At 40.6% G+C, this 12125-nt stretch overlaps 1 protein-coding gene across 1 annotated transcript in view; it reads right to left on the reverse strand.

Annotated features, from left to right (window-relative positions):
• Positions 1-12125, reverse strand: part of LOC137650628 (uncharacterized) — an 87537-nt gene that overhangs the window by 13896 nt on the left and 61516 nt on the right. The window lies entirely within an intron of this gene.

A 12125-nucleotide genomic window follows, 5' to 3' on the forward strand; every position in this document is an offset into this window, starting at 1 on the left:
CAAGATATTAAAATTATATTTTCATAATAAAATACATTTTTGAATATACTTACCCGCTGGTTATATAAGAATGCTAGCGTCCCTGACGCCTCGGTAGGAAATTCAAAACTCCCGCGTGGCTATCGCAGATATGCCAAGTGTACACTAGTGCCCTCTCGATACTACAGGTAGAACTATACCCACCTCTTCAGATTTTCCATGCCCCATGGTCTCTAGAGGGGAGGAGGGTGGGTTTTTAACTTATATAACCAGCGGGTAAGTATATTCAAAAATTTATTTTATTATGAAAATATCATTTTTAATATATAACTTACCCGCTGGTTATATAAGAATGGCTGATTGACACCCTTGGTGGTGGGTCAGAGACAGCTACATAATTGGAATTTCACTTAAGCGTTACACAAACTACTTAGGAGATTCTCACCTGATAAGGAAGCCGACAGTAATGCTCTGCCATATTTTGACTGCTATCCTTAGAAGATCCAGCGGTCCACCCAGGGGGCTGATGATCTCTAAGAGCTGTCAAAGGGTTCCATAACCTATAACATGACAGGACCTCAACCAATACCCTTGTTCCGGACACTCTCTGGGAACAAAATGACCACCTGACTAGGTCAAAGATTGCGGAGGATTGTCGACCAATCTTCACGTACAATCATAAAAACCTACATAATAGTTCCAAGAGAAGAACAGGGGTACTAAAAATATAGGGAAATGTAGTGGTGAATGTCTCACATACTACTTCACTCGTTATTACGAGTGAACCCAAAACGTAGACATCCTCATAAAGAGACTGAATACGATCTAAGGAAAGCAAGGCGAATACAAGAATATCCCTTCACAAAGCTGTATACGCGATGCTTTGCAGAGAACAGATTAGTTCAAAAGTTACAGAAGCTCTTATAGCTCTAACTTCATGAGTCTTAACCCTTTCGACATGTTACGATCTGCTACCCAACAGTCTGAAAGAACTCTTGTCATTAAAGTCTATACTAGACTATAGAGCGTTTTAGACATAGATTGCACAGGCTTCTTGACCGTGCACCAAAGAGTCATGAATAGACTCTTAACCTCTTTGGTCCTGACCCGATAAAACTCCATCGTTTTAACTGGGTAAAATATTCTTCAAAGCCCTTCACAAACCAAATCCGAGAGGATAAAGATCCCGAAAGATTTAGCCCATGGATGAGAAGGACGTTTGTTCATGATCAAGAATCCAGGATGCAAGGAGCCTATGGCTTAACCATAGTGAAGTCTATGTTCTTGCTAAAGGATTGAACTTCACTGGCTCTCAACTATAGTAGATTTATTTAGAAAGTCTCCAAAGTTAGGCTTTAAAATGAAACCAAGTGTAAAGGCTCGGATCTGTCGCTACCGCGAAATTCTAGAAACGAAACCTAAATTTCGGCTGGAGCACTTTGCTGACCCTTCTAAATTATCTTAATGACCTGAGAAGATCTATAAGGTCTTTATTTGATAGATGCAATCTTCTGTGTCTGCACACAACTGTCCGCATACTCCCTTGATGGTCGAGGAAAATATGAGTTTTCCCTCCAAGGTCTGAGGAGAAACAGGACACTTGTCTTAAGAGTTACCAAATGAAGAGCACTTTAGCTCTACACTACTCCATAAATCACTCTAATTGGGTTGTGAAACCTTGAGGCAACAGTCCCTTGTACAGTTGCCTCAAAGTATTCCTTTACCCCTTACGCTTATGTTTTATGAAAATAGTATGGTAACACTGCAATGAAAGCCTATTTGTCTTGTAACGACGGACGTGAATGGTCGAGCTACTGGTATGCCAGTGCTCCTATTTTTATAAACACTACTGTAGACAATATATTAATGATATACGAATAATAGTTCACATTAAAAGTGAAATAAGTTGCTGTTAAATACTTAGAAAAATAGTATAGTAACAGAGTAGTAATAATAGCAATAGTAAAATTCATATTCATTCCTGATTAATCAAACATCGTCAACCTTCGTTACATTCAGTTGAGGCAGGCGTTTGCTGAAATCCAACTTTAGTTCATAGTAGATATATGGGTTCTTTTTCAGAACATAATTATTTGAATGGAAATACGCTTTCGATTTATATAATCCATCAATTTATAAAGAAATGAGATCATAAACCGCAAATTTCAAGACCTATAAATATAATTTCATAAAGGCAATTATGATAGCCATTGACAGGTCATGATACGGAAGGCTTGGGGAAAAATTAATAGACAACCCGATGTATAAAGGAACAAATATATCCAGTGTATCATTCATATATATATATTTTTTTAATTCGAGCCACGTCTCACCAGAGTAGCCTAGATGGAAATTTCTCTGGGCGGTAATTAAACTCGAGTCATCTGAGTAACAACACACCTTAACCACCCTGATGGTCTTTATATCATTGGTAGATATGGTTGCACACCGATAAAATCAGTACTCATATAGATGAGAAAGAGAGACTGAACTATGGTTGGTTTTATTTTGTCAATTTCGTTGGTATTATCAAACAATACTATATAGACCTTTTATAATACCTTGATAATGACAACAGGGACTCTATTAGATAAATGTTGTATAGCCATGTCATTATATAATAAGATAACTCCGATATCCTTGTGTCTTCAATACTTATTACAATACAGTGGGGGTCTGAAACAAGTTATTGACGTCAAACTAGCTGTTTCACAGATCTCGTTCAATATGTAATATTTCCCTCCACATATGACCTAACAAAACATCAAGAAGGAATCATCAGTCGCATGTTAATTTTTATGAAAATAAATTCCATGATGATCATTCTCAGAGTAGTAAGGTATAAATTCATGACGGGCAGTTCGAGAATTTATCGGTTGTCAAAATCCCACTTGACAACTGAATTACTTTAGGTAATGTAAGTGCTTCGTAAGATATCACTTTTAATACTAAATATTCTAGATAAGATAATTAGCAATTAAAACTTGCAACTAGATGCACCATAGATGGGTAGATACATAGAGATAAAGAGATGGATTGAATTGCTTTCAGTTATCGTCAGGTTTAGAATTTTTTATTTTTTTATTTTACATTTAACTTAAATGACTAAATTGCACCCTCAGTTGAGCTGGCCTTGGTCTTGATCGTTGGTAAAAAAATAAAATACCCAAGTCTTTTATTATATAATTATGAATTTTCTTTATTAAAATCAGCTGGATTCATCGATGAATTTATAGCAAATATCTGAAAACTATGTATTACAAATTTGTGATATTCAATGTTTAATAGCAATCATAACTTCGTATTAACCTTTTGTTTTAGTACTCAAGCGATACTGGTTGATTGAAGCTTTTTATTTGTTTTTTTCAGTTTCCATTCTCATAACATTCCTTACATTTGTGGGCAAGGTTTAGTGAAATCACTATGGAAATAAATTATTTAATTCTAGTTATACAATGTTGAATTGTAAAAAAGAAAATAAGTAAAACAAGATCGTATTTGAAACATTAATATTTTGTCCATCCACCATTATGTGCAATAACATCTTACAATCTGTTTTGCACTGACGAGACGTGGTTATACACAACTTGTCGGTTGCGGCGGAACAGTTCCCAATCGTTGAGAACATGCTGGAAAAGACGCTGGTGGTTACGCTCCTGACCCTGCTCCCAGCTGTTGACGATGTTCCCCCAGACATTTTCGATCGGGTTCAAGTCGCATGCTTTGCTCGGCCAGGGAAGGAGAACAATGTCGCGCTGTTCAGCAAACCATGCTCGGACAATCCTCGCAGTATGGATGGGACAGTTATCCTAAAAGAAATAATATAACTGATTAATCATACTGTTAGAACAAGGTGGAAGGAGAACAATTTATGTTTTCAATATAAATGACGGCAAAATAATGCCGTTTAGTCCAGCAAAAGGAGTCACAATAATGATTAATAAAAGGGCTTGAGTAGCCAAGGAGGAGACGTGGGTGTTGTGTGTTGATAAGAATATTTGGTCTACTTTTCATGAAGAGGCAAAAAATACCTTGTAACAATTTCAGTGGCTTTATTTGGCCGCTTTAGATTCATCAGGGAATGTAGATCAATTATGTTGATGTAAGATCCTTTTACAGTTATAAAACTAATAAATCCAAGACAAAAGTCTTATTGAGTAATTTGAAACTACTTTATGACCAATATCAGCAAAGGGCATTCATATAACTAAAAAAAAAAAAAAAACAATGCACATACCTGCATGAAAATTATCTGCTCAGGATAAGGAAGAGCATAAGCGCGAACGGAAGGAACCATCACCTCTTCCAAAATTTCGAGATACTGCTCAGCGTTGAACCTTCCACTGATCTGGACCAATTCACCAACGCCATGCAGGTGTATCCACCCCCAAACGTTACAGGTGATATGGCCGCTTCTGGCTACTTGATAAATATTCTGGCTGTCGTATCTCGTGTTATCACGCCTCCAGCAATGCAGACGACCATGCGTGTTAGAAGCGAAGGTCTTTTCGTCACTGAAAATTACTCTGCCCCAGAAGTCTAACCCCTCTTCCAAATAACGTTGAGCAAATTCCAGCCGTGCCGTTTTATGACGATCCTCCAGCTTTTGTTTCACTGCCGGAGTCCTATGGTGGATACCGTCTGCGTGGAGCCTATTTCTTATAGTTCCAGACGAAACACGCAAGTTCAGTGTGTCCCTTATGGCAACTGTATTTATAAATGGGCTTTGCGTGGCTACTTCCGAAATCGCCCTATCTTCTTTTGGGGTCGTTTTTCTTGGCCCACCAGCTCTTGGCCTGTCGTTGAGGTTTCCAGACTCTTCCCATTTTCGACACCAAAGTCGAACTGTTGGCAATGAAATTCCTAATTCTCTTGCAATACGTTTGTAAGACATGCCAGTCTCTCATGCCTACAATTCTGCTCCTATTGCTGATTCTTTGTTGATTGCGATCCATTGTCTACTCTAGTCACTAAACCGCTACTCAAGAGAATGACATAATGGACTAACAGAGGTCACGACATCACTTACTGGCCCCGCCTCTCTCTCTCTTTCTGAGTTATACAGCTTTAATCGAGTCCCTGTGTCATTCTCAAGGTATTAAAAAAGGTTTATATAGTACTGTTCGATAATAACAACGAAATTGACATAAAATAAACCCAACCATAGTTCAGTCTCTCTCTCTTATCTATATGAGTACGATTTTATCGGTGTGCAACCATATCTACCAATGATATAAAGACCATCAGGGTGGTTAAGGTGTGTTGTTACTCAGATGACTCGAGTTTAATTACCGCCCAGAGAAATTTCCATCTAGGCTACTCTGGTGAGACGTGGCTCGAATTAAAAATATATATATATATATATGAATGATACACTGGATATATTTGTTCCTTTATACATCGGGTTGTCTATTAATTTTTCCCCAAGCCTTCCGTATCATGACCTGTCAATGGCTATCATAATTGCCTTTATGAAATTATATTTATAGGTCTTGAAATTTGCGGTTTATGATCTCATTTCTTTATAAATTGATGGATTATATAAATCGAAAGCGTATTTCCATTCAAATAATTATGTTCTGAAAAAGAACCCATATATCTACTATGAACTGAAGTTGGATTTCAGCAAACGCCTGCCTCAACTGAATGTAACGAAGGTTGACGATGTCTGATTAATCAGGAATGAATATGATTTTTACCATTGCTATTATTACTACTCTGTTACTATACTATTTTTCTAAGTATTTAACAGCAACTTATTTCACTTGTAATGTGAACTATTATTCGTATATCATTAATATATTGTCTACAGTAGTGTTTATAAAAACAGGAGCACTGGCATACCAATAGCTCGACCATTCACGTCCGTCGTTACAAGACAAATAAGCTTTCATTGCGGTGTTACCATACTATTTTCATTAAACATAAGCGCAAGGGGTAAAGGAATACTTTGAGGCAACTGTACCAGCGATAGCCTCAGCTGTCTCTTTCGAACAGCCTCTTGATCAATGGGGTTTTCGAAAATATTGGAGGCAGCTATACCTAAAGCTTGATGGGTTGAAAAAATAAAGCGTTCGTGATCCTGACACAGGAAAAAAGGGAGTGATGACATGCTTCCAGCAAACACCCAGCATGAGCCCAGCCTGGGACCAGTATGGTTCCAGCCTGCAGTATATGCTCATCAAGTCGTGAGAGAGAGAGACAAGATCTAGACCTCCTCCCAACATGCATCCATATCAGTCGCAAGAAACCAATACTGAAGCTAGGCCTGCTGAAAAGAAGCATCAACCACATGAACCTCATGCTGTGAAGTTAAGACCTGATCATGTGTACCAACAAATGTTCAACAAAGTTTGACGCAAGAAAGCGTTAGCTGTGAGGTGAGAGCGACGCGAAGACAAGACAACAGTCTGTCCATACTGCTGTGAGCCAACGACTAGACTGTATACGTCTAATATGCAACTAAAATGTCGCCTGTGCTTGCATCCCCGTAGGGTGCTAGCGTGCTGTATGCGTTCACCTTGGCGAGTGGATACAGCGATCTATGTACGACTCGCCTGCTGTAATTCTACAGCGTGCTGCCTGGGGACAACAGTATCGTGTCCGGTCAGTGGCACACCGGAGCAATTGTTAGTCTAACATGATGCGGAAAAACCCGACTGACCTTATCCAGTCAGTATATGTCCAGGCTGGAACATGCGTCTAGGTTGCTTAGAATTTCAGGTTGCCATGTTTGTCGAGAGATGCTCGCGTGTAGTATGTGCCTGCAGGAGTGGAGACGCGTATCCCGCCGACCGGGAGGATGGGACTAGTTGAAAATATCAACCGACTGTCAGCGTCTGAGCATGCATGTGCGTCTGAGCCGCTACAAGAGCCTATCTTTGCGAGGAGACGCTGCTGAGCATCGGAGAACTATGCTATATGATACTAAAGGAAAACCATACCTTTGATCTAGTGGTAGTCCTCTCTCTTTTAGGAGGAAAGATTTTTCCCCCCAGAAATCGTAAACGCTTAAAAGAGATGAAATTGACCTCCTTTAGCTCAGACCAACCCTACACTCGTGGGGCAGCTTGTGCGCCACCTCAAGCGTGAGCGAAGGTTAGAAGAGATCATCAACCGCAGCCCGAGAGCGACCTGGGAGAGTCCCTATGACATTCCCAGTGCGCCTAGTGCGTGACCTGAACGTATCCCATGCTATGAGATATCGTTAACAGTAGTCACCCGAACCCAGAAGAAAGTACTAAACAATTCCTCAAACTGGGGGTTGGAGAGGAAGTGTAAACACAAGCAAACTGAGCACCTCTTCTCTCGAAGAATTATACGTCTTGCGCGCTTTTGCCGCTAACACGTCGCCTTTTTTCAACAGAAAAACTTTTCAGTAAACATCAGTAACTGAGGGCTAAATTACTAGAAAACATAAGACTCCTGAAAGGTCTCAGACGTATTGATTGTTGATGATCAAGTCTAGGCTCTGCGACCTTCTAAGAGGACCAACTCTGTCTTCCCTGACTGTGCTTCAGACTCCAGAGGAAGAGCCAGGATCAAATATAACTCTTCTGACTTCCGCTCCTCTCGTGGAAGAAAAAACACACTCGATTGCTTCGCATTTAAGAATCGCAACACAACTGCTGGGAGAGCAAGTTCTGTTCGCGTGCCTACCTGGCAATTAACTTCCTAGTCTAGTAGACAGAAAGAACGTCAAACGTCATTCGATTAAAACTGCGCTCTGATTAAATAGACGACGTACGGACCAAGGGTCCGCTCTGTTCTTCTACCAGGGCTGCCAGAAGTTGTTTAGCCTGGCTCCCACTGCTGCTTGAAGGGGAGAGCAGTCAAACCCTGCCTCGACTGGGCTTGACTCCTCTTTACCTTTGCCTCCTTGCCTCTGGTTTGAAAGTACTTCTGCCTATTGGTTTAACTCAAAAAGGTTGGGGAGGATGAGAATATGATGTCCCCTCCTTAGTTCTACGAGAAGAGAAGGGTGTAGGTAAAACCTTATTGACTGTTTTAGTAACCAAAGTTTGAGTAGTCTTCTGAGCCCAATTAGCAGGCACTCCATTGACTAAATCCTGTGGAAAAGGAGCCGAAGATTTGGGCGCAAAAGCAACTCCGATCTCTAACATGGAGTGATACCCTCAGAAAAGAAGGAACACAAAGTAGCTCTTTTCTTAATAATTCCTGCAGTAAGTAAAGCAGCCAGCTCTTTAGAACCATCCCTGACTGCCCTCTCTTGACATAAGTTGGATAAGACTACTTGTGTCCGTGTCCTTTTATCCCAGTTACTCTTCTGCTTAAGACTCCCAGTGACCACTCAAGTAAATTAAATAGTTCCACTCTCTGAACTATCCTTTCAAGAGCTGGTCAAACTTCGACATTGACCACTACAGTCTATTCCTTCTCATGGCCAGGAGACGGGAAGAATCTACCAGGTTTGAGAAGTCCCCTGGGCAGACGTCGGCACTCCCAAACCCAAGACCTCCCCCGTCTCATACCAAACGTTCGACTTAGAATTCAACTAGTCTGGTGGGAAAGCTAAGCATTTCCTGCCCAGAGCTTTCCTTAAATCCATCCATGCTCTTATTAACTTCAATACTCTCTTAGAGCAGGAAATCACCTTTTAAGTATAGAAGGAAGTCTCCACTGGCTTACTTAAGGTAAACTCATAATGGGAGTAACTGGTGTAAAACAGTCTGGAAAAAATTCCGAGAAGACTAGATTTATATAAGTCCACCGAATGTTGAGGTGGTTTCTCCTCTTTTCTCTCTGAGATATCCTCCAATTGATCCTTGTGAGAGAACCTCATCCGGGTCTACTTCTAACAAATCAGAGATTGGAGCTAAGGAGGCGCATCAGTGGTAACATGGACGCGCTTGCGCTGTTCCATATCCACATCCAATTGACAGCCACTTGCCTTGGTTTGCTGTCACGATTGATTTAGAACAGAATAAATCCAGTTGGCGCTGGCGCTTCGCCTCGCTGGCGCTTGGAGCTTGTCTGGCGCTGGCGCTTACACTCAGCGCCTTCATTAATTAACTTCTGAGCCTCGTCTCGCTTCCGCTTGCGCCTCGCGCCTGCCATTTGGCGAACGTCATCAAGCTTAAACTAACGATCGGATGTCTGCTTATTTTAATAGTTGTTGTGAAACAGAGCTGTGCAGAGACAAATCTACATCAACCTGCCGCTGAACAGTGAAACTGGGAGACTGCTTGTGCGATATCACGTCGGTCCCAGAGATAGCAGGCCGCCTGTGCGACAACGGGTCTACCACTGAAGGCTAACGCCCAGGATCACCGTCAACAGCTGGACAATAAGCCTTCATCATCGACGAGAGCTGTTGTTTGAAACGTAAATACACAGAAGTAATCTAATATTGTTTTCAGCTCAGCGCCTGAAAAGCGCCTATAATATTTGACAACAATAATACCTCGCTTTATCTATAACGAGGGTGAGCGCTCTGCACTAGAGTACTTCTGTTTGGGTCTAAAAAGACTGTAGCCCCTGGCTACTCTCTCGATTCCTTTCGTCGTTCGACTTAACTTCTCCCCTCCCAGGAGCTTGACAGAGGTCTAAGACTAGGATAACGACAGATCCGAACCGAAGCACTCTCCACTGAATAAAATTCACTGCGTAATTTAACACCAAGAATTTTCATTCCACTGTTTATTAAAAAGAAAGCTTCACAATCATTTGCAAATCATAGTATACGTTCTCTCAAACAAAATGAACTCATTTAAAGAGACTTACATTCTCTCAATCGTTCGAATGGGAATGAAAAGTACTGAATCCAATATAAATGCAGCGAAAAATTAAGTAATAAATATTACCTTACTAGGTATAATATTTAAAACATAAAATAAACCCTTAAATTAAGGAATTCCAATAAGAGATGAATCATCACTCGTATTTATTGGAACATTTACACCTAATATAAAAATAATTTTAGTATTCCACTAAGGAAACGATACATAGAATCGTGTACATCGATTCGTATAAACAATAAGTGAAATTTAACTTCCTTTAATTTCTAAGGAAAAGTACTGACAGGATCAAATAATTTCAAAATAAAATGTTTTGAGAAGTAAGAAGAATGTACTATTCATAAAAATATCTACGAAATATTGTAGTATTGTAACAATACTGATAACTGCGTAACAACTGAACGCTAGTTAATCTTTGCAAACAGATTGAAGATTACCTCAAGAAAAACTACTAAAAGGATAAAATTATCTTAGATTAATCCTTTAATTAAATTTATAACTTAATATTTCAAAAGAAAGTATCCACTATTATTTGTAAAAGCAAGTTGACTTATAGCCTACGACATAAGGCTGTGACGTCAACAAATTGACGAAATGTTTACCTTTCGTCCTATGCGTTAGCGAGGTTTAAAAAAAGTCTATAAATATTTTAATCTTACCTTTAAGCTATAAATACGTGAACACAGTTCAAATAAAAGAAAAGGCGAAAGCCTAAATTAAAAAAACGTTAATACATCACCAAATAACGTCCAAACAGAGTAAAATGCGAGAGCAAATTTCCAATAGAACCGACGGCCAAGCCGGCAGGGAAAATCTGAAGAGGTGGGTATAGTTCTACCTGTTGTACCGAGAGGGCACTCGTATACACCTGGCATATCTGCGATAGCCACGCAGGAGTTTTGAATTTCCTACAGAGGCGTCAGGGACGCTAGCATTCTTATATAACCAGCGGGTAAGTTTCATATATAAAAACTAAGGTTAATTCTTATTCTAGAATACCTTTTATTATATTTTCCTAATCGGAAAATTAAGGTGTAACTCGCACCATGAAATAAAGTTTTAATATACGGGATAAAATGAATAAAGAAAGAACTCACTTTCTTTAAACTGTACTGTCTCAACAAAAGGCTGTACAAGATAACACTAAGTATGTTGGAAGAACTTTAGTGTTACAACATACTCTATACTGTAGTTTTTTCAATGCAGTGTGTACTACACTACAAGAGTACTGACTACTGTATATCATATAATGTTGTGCCGGCCGGCACATGACGGCCGGCATTTACCCTTATATAGTTCAAAGGTATGCTACCTCAAACTAATGGGCGGCAGTTCGCTGGTTCGTGTATGTGTGCCGACCGGCAATTAAAAAACGATAGCACCCGGCTGCCGGCCGGTAATTGTAGTGGCCGGCAGGTCTCGGGGTGTGGTTCCGTTACCGGTCGGCAAAGGTAGCGATACCTATGCCGGCAGGCAGTAACTAAGAACCAGAGAAATTCCACCTACCTGGCTGCCAGCCGCTAAGCCGGCAGCTGGGCTAGGGGTACAATACACTAGCAAGAGAAACAGCATGGATGTAACGTTATAAGGCAGCACTGCCGTACAACCTTCCATCCAGAAAGAGTGAACATATGGAAGGGGAGAATGTAGCTTTCAGGCTTCCTATTTATTCATAGCCTGCTGGGCTCTGCCAGCAGACCTGGATGGGAGACCAAGGGAGGTCTGGGGTTCACTCTACAGAAGGAAAGGTCTCTGCCGGCCGGCACGTTCTTGCCGGCCAGCAGATGGCTGAGCCGGTCCCACATCCTAACCTACACTTGGTACAGATGTAGAAGTGTGGCCAGGATATGTAATGGCTAGGCCATCACTTAGAAAGAGGGGTGGAGGGGAATAAGGGTCCTGCAAACTTCGTTCCAATATGAGAACTAACCAACGGCTAAGAAAGCTCAATCTAGCCTAGGGTTTGTCTATTAAAGAGGGAGGTCGGCAATACATGCCACCTCACTCAATACCAGAACAAAGTTTGATGTTATTTCGCTAGGCAACTGAAAAAAACTAATTCCCCGGCCCGAGAATAACAACTGGACAGTCTGCAAGACCACAAGTAAAAGAATTCATATCGTACAGAATCCTTCCGAAGTGGGCTAGGGAGGCTAAGCCTCCTATGACTGCGCCTAACCTAGAAAAGGAATCTCATTCTCTGTGCCAGGAAGATGCAGACCTCAGACTAAAAACTCTGATGTTCTGTCCCCAAAAACCAGTTACTTTGGTTACAGGGTCAGGACAGACATATCCTAGTATAGTTATACCTGAATATTATTCAGATAGAACCACTAGGATTAAGGCTAAGGCTTACTCAGAGGGAAAAAGGGATTGCAGGCTCCAGAG

The sequence above is a fragment of the Palaemon carinicauda genome, chromosome 12 (assembly GCF_036898095.1).
Source record: "Palaemon carinicauda isolate YSFRI2023 chromosome 12, ASM3689809v2, whole genome shotgun sequence".
Classification (NCBI taxonomy): Eukaryota; Metazoa; Arthropoda; class Malacostraca; order Decapoda; family Palaemonidae; genus Palaemon; species Palaemon carinicauda.